Source organism: Zalophus californianus, chromosome 5, assembly GCF_009762305.2.
Source record: "Zalophus californianus isolate mZalCal1 chromosome 5, mZalCal1.pri.v2, whole genome shotgun sequence".
In the NCBI taxonomy this organism is placed as follows: Eukaryota; Metazoa; Chordata; class Mammalia; order Carnivora; family Otariidae; genus Zalophus; species Zalophus californianus.
The window spans coordinates 119,593,683-119,608,799 of NC_045599.1; positions in this window are offsets into that span (position 1 = coordinate 119,593,683).

The window sequence follows — 15,117 nt, forward strand, 5'->3', positions numbered from 1 at the left end:
ATTTGCTAGGATTTGTTACATCTTTACTTAATTCTTTGAAGTTATTTTTTTTTTTGACGGGAACTTCATATCTAAAGTAATAGAAAAATGAATGAACTTTAAGGAACGTATTAACTATTGCCTGGGAGCAAACTGATGTGAAAAATAAGAAAACCTAAAGGAAGTGGAGGCAAGATGGGCTTTTAAAATGTAGCAATTCAGTCACTGGCTTACTGCCAATTCAAAACCTGGAAAGACATCTTGAAACCTTTAAATACCATAATTCTCAGCTGTAAGGAATTCTCTCCATGTTATCAATGTACTGGGGGGGAAAAAGTATTCTTTTATAGATTTCCAGATCCAAGGTTAAAATGCATTTTAGGAGATGTTTATTTGAAAGTATTTTGCTCCTTTCCTCTACAGTCCATTTCAAGTAAGAGGAGGTCAAATGGAGTTCAGATGAGATTGTACCATTAAATTTTAAGAATGGGGCAAACCCCAAACTTTCTCCATCAAGGTGACAAAACACTGTTACACAGAGCTATTTTTCATAAGTAGTTTATTAGTTTTATTTCACTTGTAACTATCTCAATTGTCAATTGTCAGTCTCAATTAAATATCTCAATTGTCCACTAACCAAATTAAAAGACAATTGAATTTCAAAATGCTTATGACTTCAAGAATTTTGACTCAGCATCGTTTCCATAGCCAAGAGGATTTTTGGTCCTACAGAAGAGAAAGGTCATAAATATTGAAAATCTTCTTGAATATATTTATTCGACAAGACAATTTATTCAGCTTAAAGAGATGCCAAGATAGGGTCTTCTTTAGCCTAGAATCAAAATTCTGTTCCTTTTTCTTTTTTAATCCTGAATAACTTGTGACCCATTCTTTTTCCTGTAGCTTAACTAATGAATTTAATGATTGCAACTATAGTTGGTACTTGTACCATAGGTAGCAGCTTGGAACAGATTCCAGGAGAAGGATCTCAGGACAAAATGGCTAAAAGATAAACAGGAATCAGGGCAAAGAATAGGCATGACAGAGGGCTAGATTCGGATAGGGTTTAAATGATGGGGCTGAAAATCTGAAACCAGGGGAATAGTAGAGAGGGGAGGTGCATCAGCACTAACCAGACAAGCATGAGTCTTTGGAACCTGGGATGGTCAGAGACAAGGACTCATCAGACCAAAAAGGATGCCCGGAAGCCTCAATACTACGAACAAATTCAGCAGTGTAGATAGAGTACAAAAAACTGGCTAGCAATATGGAAATCACTTCTCACACACCCTATGCAACAAACTGGCAAATCCCATCGGTTCTACCTTCAAAATATATTCAGAATCAGCCACTACTAGCACATTCACCTGGTCCAAGCCTCTATCCTATCTTGCCTCAATTTTTAACCTTATCCCCTATAATGTAATCCCAATGAAGAAGCTAAAAACATCTTTTTAAAATGCAAATCAGCTTAAATCACTCCTCTGCTCAAAACTCTACATTGGCTCCCCATCTTACGCAGCATAAACCCATTGATAGCTGATAAGGCCCTATGTTGACTGCACCCCTTTCCGCTAGCTCTCTGAATGGATCTTTTTCACTATCTTCTTTTTATTATTATGTTATGTTAATCACCATACATCATTCGTTTTTGATGTAGTGTTCCACGATTCATTGTTTGCATATAACACCCAGTGCAAGAACATGCAGAACATGTCCTCCTTAATACCCATCACCAGGCTAACTCATCCCCCCACCCCCCTCCCCTCTAGAACCCTCAGTTTGTTTCTCAGAGTCCATCGTCTCTCATGGTTCATCTCCCCCTCCGATTCCCCCCTCTTTGTTACTATCTTCTGATCACTTCATTCCAGGCACTGGCCTCCCAGCTATTCCTAGCATGCTCCCACAGTAGGCTTTTCTCTAGCTGTTCCCTCAGCTTGCAATACTCTTTCCTCAGATAACCTCTTGACTAACCCTTCATCTTTTCAAAGTCTTTGCTCAAAACTTACTTTCCCAACAATGGCTACTAAAAACTTCTCCCTTCCCCCCCAGAGGCTCCTAATTCCCTTAATCTCTAATTTTTCTTTTGTCCAAAGCACTTATCTTCTAACACGCATTACAACTGGTACATTAATCATCTTTCTTGTTCATTTTCTATCTTTCCTCACCAGAACGTAAGCACAAGGGCAGGAATCTTTGTTTTTATTAACTAATTTATCCCAAGCTCTTAGAACAGCATCTAGCACAGAAAAGCTCAGTGATTATTTGTTCAGTAAAGACACCCCCAAACAAAATAATTTTTTGCATAGAAATTTTTAAATCATTTATTATCTTAGCATTTTAGCAAGGTTTTCTAACTATCCATCAGGAAAATCTCTTTTCTCCAATTCAGTATGGTATTTAAGATTCTAGATAAGAGTGTTCTTGTTAAGGAAATCCTTGAATGTACTACTGTATGTAGTACTGAATGTACTACTGAATGTACTTCTTCCTAAGCTTGTTTTACTGAGTCATCCTCATTCTCTTTGGAAATCCTTACTAAACATTTGTAATCATGACAAATAACGTTGGTCTAGCAACTTATGGCTTTGTAACACTTTTATGCACATGAACTCATTTTACTCAATAAAGAGAAATCACTATTGCCAAAAGATTTTTTAGGTCTTTGTGTTTAAACAAAATATATATTATGTTTGAATTACATTTTTAGAGATTATAAACATATACGTTTTATTATTCATCAATTCATGGTTATTTAGAGAATGTGACATGGTAACCGTTGCCCACACTTAACATATGCTTCTATTTATATTATTTTGTAAAATATTTGTAGGATTAAATCACCAGGGCAAATAATACCATAGCTATAAGTAGGTTAATTTTCTTTGCTCAACTGAAAATATGTTCAGTCTTAGCACTAAGAGATTACTACTTCTACATTCTACTTATTTTATACTTGATTAAATATCACATGCATGTGGGTATACATATTCTTAAGTCATTTAAACATTTCATCACAAATACACACCTAATTAAATTTCCATCTCAGAAAAGATACACTGAGTAACAGCTCTGACAATGTATATAAGCCATAAAGCAAGTATTAATTTCTAAATGAACCTTTGATGAAAAGTAAATTCTTCCCCTCCAGGGAGATATAAAGCCTTAAACTTCGAAGAAACTATATGGGCAGTAGCAAGAGTTGATGAAGTTACAAATGAAGCTACACATGCTTTTTTGTCTATCTTTGGTTAAATCTCTCTTTTAGGCAGCTGGCTAGCCTCAGCCATTTGCCCTCAATAGAATTAATAATCTATACCTATTCCAGACAACCACAAAAGACATCCCGATTAAGGTATCTTTTTTCCTATTTACACAACACAAGATTCATAGAAGAAATCACAATTTCAGGTTTTCTCAAACCTATTAAGCTCTGAAGTTTTTTTGTTGTTCATTTCAAATAAAAGCCTGAAAGGAAATACAGAGAGCTAAAAAACAAGCATTTGAACAAACTTCCTATCTCACTAGTAGTCAAAGAAATGCAAATCAAAACAGGATACCAGTTTTCAATTAAGTGATAATACCCAGGGTTAATCAGGTAGGCCAATTTGCAATATATAAAAAGGGCTTCATAAATATGTGTATATTCCAATTTAGAGAACTGATTCATAAATATGTGTATATTTCCAGTTTAGAGGATTGATTCTGAAACATAATCTGGAATGCAAGAGAAAAATATCTTCTCAAAGATGTTTATTACAAAATTACAGTGGCAAAATGATCAACAAACTGTTGTCCAATATAGGGGATTATTTAGGTATATTAAAGTATATTAGAATGTTATATGGCCATTTAACTTAATGTTTATAGAGTTTTACATAACTTGATAGAAATAGGACTTCTAGGAAACACAGCAACAAACTAAGGCTTGTAACACCCCCTGACAGAAGTTGACAATCCAAAACAAAATTTTAAGGGAAAGAAAAAAAAAATCATAAGAAATACTGAAGAATTATGTCAACTATGTATTTTACCCTTTGAAGTGATTTTTTTTCCATATCTAGCCCAAATCAAACCAAATTGGCATACTCGAGAATATAATCTAGTTTTCAGAAAATATGTGAAAGAAAATGTGTTGAATCTCATTAATATGTCCCAATTTATAGAGAGAAAGCCTAGATGAGTAAGAGTAGAAACCACAAAGCATGTTTAGAAGAGAAATCAGAGTCCAAATGCCCTGAATGTCTTTGACCCAGCTCCAGAGTAGCTGTTTTGGTGGCTCCTACAGGAAAATCAGCTCCTAATCTGAAAATGTGTTGTCTGAAGGCCAGAGAAAAGACAGAAGAGGGTGGAAAGAGTCTACTTAGACCCACTGACACATTTGATGCCAACAATATCAAAAGCTGCATCAAGAGAAAAAGTACTTCCGTCTCACCACTCAAAACCACAATGGCAGTGGGATTTTCCCTAACTTGGGTTAATATTACCATGATAAACTCATCTCAAAAATGGAGAGCATCACAAATTTCTAACAAAGACATCACTGTCTCCTTAAGCCATTGCTTAGTAAAATTCCTCGAATTTAGTGGTGTTTGTCCATACTGCAGTGGTTTCAACATTCCTCCTGTGATCCATACATTCAGTCAGATAAATGACCATACTGAGTTTTAAACCTCTATCACCAGTGCTCTAGGTTGAGTTCTAAGGGGGAGGGATCTGAAGAATACCTACAAGCAGGGCCAGGTACATAATTTGCAGAGCCCAGTGCAAAAGGAAAATATAGGGCTATGTTCAAAAAGCAGGGGAAAAGTGCCATTAGAGGCACTAAAATATAAAACATTTTCTATTCTTCCATGCTCACTCGCTCTCAAACTATATCACGGTGTTTTGGGGTTTTTATTTGGTATTTAATATCATGCTCCCTGGAGCTCTAGTATATTATCTATGCTAGCTCAGACCCTCACAGGCCCCTGGGAAACTCAGCCCCATACCTCCTCATGCATGGTCTATTGCCTGCAGGATTTCCCTACTCTGCCAGCAGCCCAACATGTTGTGCCCCAGTCCAGCGCAGGGAAGTCAATCTCCCTCTTTCCAGACTTGCCATCCTAACCCATTGCAGGTGGTCATTCAAAGTGACTGTAATCTCCACATAGGGATGCAACTAGGTATCTGGTTAAAGTTGGTCAAGAAGTTCACCCCACTGAGTGGCTCCCCAAACATGAAGCTGCCATTTTGATTAGGGTCAGGTACTTCCATTCCCCAAGCCCAGAGGCCATACCTTACACACCACCTGATTCTGGACTGACCCTGACCTTCACAGAGAGGGGAGCAGGTGACCAAGATAGGAAAGCCCAGAAGCCCAGATGCCTGAGCCAAAGTTTCATGGGTGCTTAATGGTCCTATTGGACTTCACTTATAGAACACAAATTCAGAGACAAAATAATATCAAGTTGACAACTATAGAGCACTAAACCTAAATGCTCCCGAACATGAGACTATGGCACTGGCCACAAACCCACAAAGTTGGTCCTACCCATAGAAATAGTCCAGGGAGCCAATAAAAAGCCAATACAAGATCCTGGGGGAAAGTAGCAAGCCCAGGAAAGCTTCCCTCAATGACAAAACAGAAAAAAAACAAAATGTAGGAACTAAAAGAAAGGGAGGAAGGAAGGGAGGGAGCAAAGAAAACAAAAGAAAAAGAGGAAAGAAGGAGGTAACATGCAAAAGTTACATTTGGTCCTATGTTGAAGTATCTTTCCCCCTAGAAAAAGGGGAAAAATGTTAGATCACAACTGCACTGAACTGTTAAAACTAAATCAGAGAGGAACAATAAACTTAAAATGTCAAACATTTAAGTGAATGAGTAATGCAAGAACAAATTTTTTTTAAGTCTTTAGAAAATAACAGGAAAAAAAACCCAGAAAAGTGAATGAGTATCATAGATTCAATGTCAAAGACTTGAGGAAAACAGACTGCAGAGAAAGAGAACACACAGTTAAATAAGAATAGATGTCTATATGGAAAATACTCAGGGGAGCTAAAACATGTAGCTGGTTTTCATTGCTGAGTAGAACATACAGAAGAAATAAAATATTCAAGGATATGAGAAGAAAGTATCACCTAACCTGAAGGAAAACCTAAATGCACAGATCAAAAGGATTAATAGAATTTCTGATTCAAGATGCCTAATGGAGTTCACTCAAGAAGGATGCCACTAGCAAACAATATTAAGAAATTTTTAGATGATATACAGATGAAACAATATTGATGAAATAACTGAAGACAGCTGGGAAAAATATGAATGTTCAGAACAGAATCGAGGATGCCAAGATCAGTAAGATTAAGCTACAAAGTTTTGGGGTAACAGAGCTTTTAACCAAAGGACTGTGGAACAGTTGTGCCCATGCCCCTCAGAGTACCTCAGGCCCCTGGTCTTTCCATTGGGACAAAATCTTCTAAACAGATCTCCAAATAAAAGACAAGAGACTCGATGTATTTTAAGATTTAGCAATAGGTAGTTTCTGGACATCTCACACATTTATTCAGTAAAAATATATTAAGCACTTAATATACATTAGACATGATTAGATACCTGGGCATGTAATATGCCAAAAAAATATGTTGGAGACATTTACATACCAAAATATTGTTAATTTAAAGCAAATACATTAGAAACACATTGTATTCGACTTTAAAACACCTTTTCCAAATGGTCACATTAACCTAAAACAATTAAATTGGAAATTATTTTAATAACAAAATCAGTAGGTTTGATTTTTTTAATTTCTTTTGTATATTTTAAATATTTCCCATTTTTGTTAGACAATTCACAAACACATCTTTTTCAATTTCAGATAAAACAGAATAGGGCAAAACTTGAAAGTCCACCTTCGTTCCCATAACTCCAAAGTTAATTAGTGTTAACACATTGTTATACATCCACGTACTCATTTTTTTTTAAGATTTTATTTATTTGAGAGAGAGTGAGTGCGAGACAAAGAGCACCAGCAGGGAGAGGGGGGAAGGGAGAGGGAGAAGCAGACTCCCTGCTGAGCAGAGAGCCCAGGTGGGGCTCCATTCCAGGACCCTGGGATCACGGCCTGAACCGAAGGCAGATGCTTAACTGACTGAGCCACCCAGGCGCTCCTCCATCCACTCATTTCTAAACATTAACACACACATACATAGATTTTCCAAAAATGGACCATTAGACCAGCATGCATTAGAAAATACAAGAGAAATCACAATGATGTCTCAGTCTAAACATGATCCATTTAGTAGGAATTCCCAGGGAAGATAACAGAATGGAAGGGAAGACATAATAAAGCAAACAATTCAATAAAATGTCCTGTAACTGAGCCTTTCTGTTATTAAGGTCACCGAAAACCATGCAAAATAAACATGATCCACATAGTCATATTCTAAAATGTTAAAATCAAAAAACACCAAGAGATAAGAGAAATTCCCCAAAAGGTACTATGATAACTGCTCACTAACCAGTAAACAGAGAGAATAGCCAATGTTGCATGTTCCCTCTACTCTAGTAGAAGATGGAGAATTCAATTTAAGGCGCTTTTGTTTCTTATATGTGCACTTTTTAATGCCACAAAACAAAATGAATATTTTAACTGCTTAAATATTTGGCTTTAATTTTTCCATTGGGGGACCATAAGGAGAATGGAGCTTGTTTGATAAAGAATGAAGCGAGATACCAGTTACCTAAAAATACAGGTCTACAAAAGATAAAAAGAAACTATGTTTAATTTATCTGGAAATTAAGAATATAGGTAGCTTTAAAGGCTACCAGAAACAACTAAAACATAGGTTAGAAAAAACCGTATGATCCTAAGAAGACAGAGTAGAAAATGATCAAGAGGGCTATCATAGTTATTTAACCAACGAATCTACTTAGGAATGAATTAGCAATGGAGACTACAGTGGAAGCCATGGGACCACTGTGGTTTAGGTAAAAAGTAACAGATGGACCTAAAGTGTGAAGTTTCTAAAGAAGGAAAAGTTTATTTCATGATCATGTTGACCACAATGGAAGACACATAATTACAGGAAGGAGCTAGTATCATTAGATAAAAAGCAAGCTGTTCTTGACCAAGAGTGAGAAACAGAGTCCCTGAAACTTATCTTTTATTTTATAAATATTGCCCTAAAGAATCACCTTTAAATACAGAAGACATTCATTCTTCAAGGAAGCCTTCTAAGATCCTGTTGTCTAATATTTTGTTCCAGACAGATGTACCTCTAAGGCATTCATGAACAGAGCGTCTTTTAAGCGTTCACAAAATAAGTATTTCAGGACCCTTAATACCTTGTTTCAACTACTTACAACTGAATCATAAACTTACAATATCAGAGTTGAAAAGAACCCTTGATATTATCTAGTCCAGCCTCAAGTGGATGTAAGAATTTCCTCAGCACCATCTGCCCAAGTGGTCAGCCAGCATGAGTGAAGGTGTCCACTCATTTGGGGCCATTCTCTCAAGACAATCCTTTCCATTCTTTGACAATTCAAATCAATAGAAACATTTTCTTCATATGCATTCAAATCAAACTTTCTGTAATTGTCACCTCTTTGTCCTAATTCTGTCCTCTACTCAAGGGTCTTATAGTTTCTCCTCCATGAAAACCATTCAAATAAATAAAAGGAACAGCAAGTTGCTTCTCTAGACTGATGAATCCTGTTCCCTCAACCATTCTCAAGAGAGAAGATGCCACGTTTGCTGCCCATTCTTGTCACTATCCTCTGTGCCCACTCCAACTTGACATCCTTCTAAATAAAATACAATTTCCTTGGAGTTGTGTGAGGCAACCAGACCAGGATGATTACCTCTGTTATTCTAGGCTACATGAGACAAAATAAAACCATAATAAGAGACTATGATGACATTCTAGTAATTAAGAGCCACATCCCTTGGAAGAGGATTTTGCTTCAGTTTTGGAGTAGGGTAACCAAGCTATGACCATGATATGAACTATGATTTCCATGAGAGAAGTCAGATCTAGCTATGAGAGAAGCAGGAACAGGAGCATAAAGCAGACAAACCAATTCCCCTAAGATGGGATTGACATATTTCTTGTCCAAGATTCAGCACCTCTTCTGGAGTCCTAGGAGTCTGACAGGTAAAGGTAGAAACAAGGACACCCCAGGGGTCTCCAGGTCTACCTGGGAAAGGAAATACAGGATTTGCAGCTGGCAGAGGATGAATTATTTTTCAGCCTGTCCTTACGCAGGAAGTCTCAGTATCTTTGCAGTCTAACATATGGGTTAAACACAGGTATACTATAGCTTTTATAATATACTATACTGTAGATTTTATGATAATTCCCAGTAGAGTTGTTTTGCTTTGAACACTTGTCCCATATTTCAAATATTTCTCTGAGTGCCAAAAAGGGAATATGCAACTGGCAACATTCCATGAATATAACTACATGGAAATACTCATGAAAACTTGAATGAATAGAGGTGTAGAGTGTGATAAAAATAAGATTAGATGGACTTCTCAATGTAGTATTTTATGTTACATGTAAAAAAAAAAAAAAAAAACTAAGAACACTGACCTCAACTAATTCCAAAACTGAAGAGGATAGTTAAATATGCAAATACAGGATAAAGAACCACGCAAATAACCCTACTGTGATAACAGGATTTTAGCATATTTTTACTGCCCACTGCTATGAAAATGGACCCTAAATAATCTCCCCAGTGAGACTTTCATTAACAAAACTTCATTCCCACTGGTGAGCTTCTCACCGGATATGCAGCATATTGGTAAAGATAGACAATCCAAGCTCATCAGTTCGATAGAGTTGCCCCAGAAGTTTTCCTGGGGATCCCATTTCTGGGACAGCTGCCTCAGCCATCAACGCTTTCCCATGTCTGAGTAGGTACTAGACCACAAAGCTGCTACGCCTGTCCTCGCAGCATTATCTCAGAGATCCAGCCTCTTCAAGAGAGGGGGGAGTGGAAAGAACTTGCCCCAACAGGCCCATCAATTCAGCCACAGTTTTCCATAGATCGTTTGGATTTTGATACCAAAGAGTGGTGTGAAAGCTGAATTTGCTTTAAATGCCAATCTTCCCTCTCTCAAGTCTTAATTTTAATGAGGTTCAATTAGTCAGTCTTCGTGGGGATAAATCCTGACCATCCCTGAAAATTTCCATTCGTAAAATGTTATGTACATTCTTTCCCCTCCTCCTTCCCCAGTGTGTAGAAGAGAATTGCTGCAAATTAGTTTTAGGAAACCACATAAACCTGCAGAAAACAAGCACATAAACTTCTGTAACAATGTATTTAAAATAATGTGTCCCTGGAATAAAAATCTCAACTCTGATAAATGTATTGAACTCTATAATAATCAGGAAAAAGACCTGGGCACCAGGACATGCTTTCCTCACAGATACATGACTAGTGTGTGACTAGAGGCAAGTAAACAAAAATAAAAATATTGAGTGTGTTCAGTTCGGGAAATCAAAAGAAAAAAATCCTACCCTTGTATAAAACCATAGCGTAGACTCACCAGGATTATCATGCGCAGTTCTGGTCACCAAATACTATTCTATAAGCCCTGCTTTCCATGTAGACGCCATTCCAAATGCCTTGGATGGTACGTCCTCTCTTCCTCTATAATCAGGAATATGGCTCCGCAAAAGTGGAGAGCAAGGAAGTATCATTCTCCTAAAATACTGTAGTCTGTGGCTATCTTACTTTCTGGTTTCCCTTCCCATTTGTGAGGTCAACCAAAGAATCAACTGGCAACCAATGGGAGCAATCTAGAACTTTCCCAACAGCCTGCTGTCCAGTCAATAGCTAGCTTTATGCTCCCTCCTTGCTTACTAGGATTGAGGGAACCACTGTATCACAGACTTAACTGACCCATGAATACAAAGCAGAGGTCATTTCTGCTTGTTGACCGCTAATTCTATAAAACCTATAACCTAATCCCCTCCAATAAACTATTTAGGTAGTTGGAGTCAGGTACCACAGATAAAAACATCAATTCAACATTATCTCAATGTCTAAATCCTCCTTCCTGGATATAATATAGAAATTTCATGATGGGCTAATCAATAACAATGAAGCAAATATCACAGTGTGGATATTTAGGTAGGACACAGAGAATGAAATCATCACAAACACCCTTCTCTGTTAATTCAAATATTTTGGCTATAGTATCCTTTAGAATATTTGACTTCCTCTTGTCTAAATCACAGGTGTTTGAGATTATTATATTAGCTCCCTGAAAATGAACTCACATGGTTTAGAAAAGTGTTTCATCAAATTCCAAGATTTGGCTTTAATCCTCTCTCATCCATGCCACAAATACAGACACAATAGCATGTTTAAAAAAAAAAAAACTAATAAGGCAGGAAAATATTTCTAATTTGCCTAAAAAGTACATGAGTGAAGGAACAATATTACATAAGGAAGAGAAAGAATGAAATCAGAGGGTCATATTTAATCACGAAATCAGAGGGTCACATTTAATCAAAAAATGAGCTTCACTGCTCTTCTCTTTGGAATAATAAAGGCTATGAAGGAAGAATAAAAAAAATCTTTAAAGTCCCAAGAGTATTGGTAGGTAGCATGCATTTGTTTACCAATTTCAAAATTCTAGAACTAAAGCAGAGGGAAGAGAAATGGAGGTTGAATGCAGGCCCCAGAAATTTAAAAGTGGAAAGTTTTAATCAATTTGAAACTTGTTATGATTAACACAGAGGCGTTAGAAACCAAAATACATAAATTCACTAAATGACTAAATGAATGAGAGCAAAAAAAAAAACTGTTTTGTTCACTGTTCTTTCCTAGTACCTTGAACAGTGCTGGAACTTATTAGACACAATAATTATTTGTGAAATGAACAACAAATAATGAATGACTAATCAAGTTTTTAAATAAGTTTGGAAATGACAAAGCCCCGCTGGATACAAGAAAGTAATTTGCATGTGGTTCAGCAACTGACAGTGTACATTAGTATTACAGAGAAAATCCCTGGAAGAGAACAGTGAAATGTTAATTATCTCTTATCTTGAAAAGCATACAAACATCCATCCAACTACAGAGCATCAGACAGATCTCCCCCTGGGACGGAAGCACTTCATTTTGAATACCTATTACTCACTGAGGGTTACTCACTAGCAGAATTATGACAAAGGGCAAGTTCTATCTTCTAGCTATACTTTAGGATATACTTCCATTCAACTCTTGTGTTTCCTCCTTTACGGACAAGAAGCTCTATGAGAAAGAGCTTTGAACATACAGCAGGAGAATCAGAATTAAAATTCCAACTCTGCCACTTGCTATATGATCTTGGACAAATTAACGTCTCAAACTCCCAACTGCTCTGAATTTTAGTTTTCTCTTTGGTAAATGGATTGTGAGAATTAAATGAGTTTGCACACGTATGTGAAAGCACCTAGTTTGGTCTTCCTCTCCACTTCCCTTCCTTTTCCTCTTTCCTCCCTTCCTTCCTCTCTCCCCCCTAAATACATCATTCTGTGTCTCCCTCTTTCCACGTATCTTCTATCTCATGATGCTCATGATAACCCCAGAGTCTACCATGTGGGTGTAGCTTTTCCAGTCGTTACCCAGTACTTGCTACCTCTTAATAATTCAATGTAGGTTAGTGATAAGACTATAAGTTAATTGGCATTAAAATGTTTATAACAGGGGTGCCTGGGTGGCTCAGTCGTTAAGTGTCTACCTTCGGCTCAGGTCATGATCCCAGGGTCCTGGGATTGAGGCCCGCGTCGGGCTCCCCGCTTGGCGGGAAGCCTGCTTCTCCCTCTGCCACTCCCCCTGCTTGTGTTCCCTCTCTTGCTGTGTCTCTGTCAAATAAATAAATGAAATCTTTAAAAAAAATAAATAAATAAAATGTTTATAAAAGCAACAATACATTGGCCTGCCTCCATCCTTCACCTTTAAAAACACAAATCAAATCATATCACACCCCAGTTGAAAGTTCTTCAATGGTTCCCCATTTCCTTTAGGACAAATGGACTCCTGTATAAAACTCGTAAGAACCCATGTTTCCTGCTCCCTGCCTGCCTCCCCAGCCTCATCTCAAACTACATGCCTCCCTGACCCCTGTGATTCAGCAATACAGGATTTCTTTCAGCCCCTTAGTTAATACCTACTCATGTTTCAGGTCTTGGTCTGGACATTTTTTTTTCGGGAAGCTTCCCCTGACTTCCCCCATCTCATCTCCCAAGAAGAGATGGGATCTCTTTACTACTCACTCCTATAACATCTCATATGTTCTTTTTGTTTTGCTTCTAGTTTGTTAATATAGTATAACTTTCTGACTTCCTAAGAATAGGGGTTAGGTGCCATAATAAAAAAAAAAAAATTCTCTCCTGGCATAATTTTTAGACAACAGCAGGCTGATGTTAAAATATACTGGAAAAGAGGTTAGGCAGTCGGATGAAAAATTCATTCTTCATCCCACTTGAAAGCCACTTCCATGGCCAATCCATGGCACTCGACCTCCTGGCTTTGAAGTATCTGAGTTGGAGACAAAGGTAAGGTGAATTCTCTTGAGCATCAAGTAGGAAAATTTATTCAATAAATATTTTTGGACAACTACAACATATTTATACTCTCTCCACTGAAAGTGATTTTTTTTTTTACCATAGGACTCATCCTGCTGAAGTTTTTATTTTATAGAGAACACACTGTAGGTGAGAGTATGCCTATCCTTTAGCCTTCTCTCCTCAGCCCATCATTAAAAGAGAAAATGACACCCTAGATGCTTACTTGTCCCAAGAGAAGGGCTAGACCAGGAGTAGGGCAACATAGGGAACAGGAGAACATGAAGCCAACAGAATTGGCCAAATGAAAACTCTAAGACCTGATCTATTAAATGTATTAGGGCAGGGAAATCAAACCCAGATAGTGAGCCTAGAAAACAAAAGAAAATACTTAATGATAAAATAGCATGGATATATCTGAGGGGAGAAAGGAAAATTCCCTACTTGCTACTTTTGCCTAGAATGAGATATATTTAAACCAATAAATGTTCATAATCCTCATTAAGACTGCTGTCTCTGGGGAAGATGTCAACTGCCCCAGTGACTACAGTACAGGTAGAGAAAGTGAAATTCACAGAGCAGGAAATATAGGTTAATCCTGGCGGTGCTCACAAAATAAAATTGCATGTTCTGTTACATCTTATATTCTTAAACATAAATTTTTAAATCTTAAAAAGGAGTTTCTGAGACCTCCATGGAAACAGAAAAAATAGAGACAGGAGATCTGGAAAATTTTAAAACACTAACTGTGTGACCACTTGGAGGTGCAAAGTCAATCTTAAGTTGTTGACACCCGATGATCAAGACAACGTCCAGTTCAGCTCATGGAGTTTTGATTTCTCCAGCTGTTTACAGCCAAAGAATCCTGGAAGTGAATATTAGAAAACTTCTTCCAACAAATGTACAACACATGCCAGTGTGTAGATGCATAATAAACTTATAAGAAACCATGCTGACAGCTTCATTGCCTTTGGTAAGACCCTACAAATTCTTGGACATATTATAGTAAACAACCCAGTTCTTTTTTTCTCTTTTTTGATCCCAAGATTCTTGATTGGAGGAGGGAAGGGGTGGTGACAAATTAAGAGAAGGCATTTTTCTCTTTTAAAATTAAATGATTCTTTAGGCAAAATTATGCAGACTCAAGATAATTATTTGTGGACTCTACACGACTTCCATCAAATCCAAAATTTTTGTTCGTTGGTTGTTGTGACTTGTGTTGCAGAAAGCTCTTTTCTCAAAATCTTAAAGTTGTTTATCAAACACATCCGCTGTCTCATTCTATATCAACAATAATAGACTGTTTATAAACTATTACACATAGCACACACTGGAGATCTTGGACATGTTAGGAAGATCTAATAAGTACATAATCAAAAAAAAAACCAGAAGGGTTTTTATAATTTAGCTCTTTATCAATAATCTTTCATAACCACAAAAGGAAAATGATTGCATAAACAGAGAGCCACTTGATTGAAATCCAAAAACATAAGACTCTCTCTCCCATAACACTCCTTCAACGTTCCAATCTCGCCTAGCACAGGTAACAATTTAGAAAAGCTTGCATAAAATTTCTGGTTTTATGAACTAGCCCCT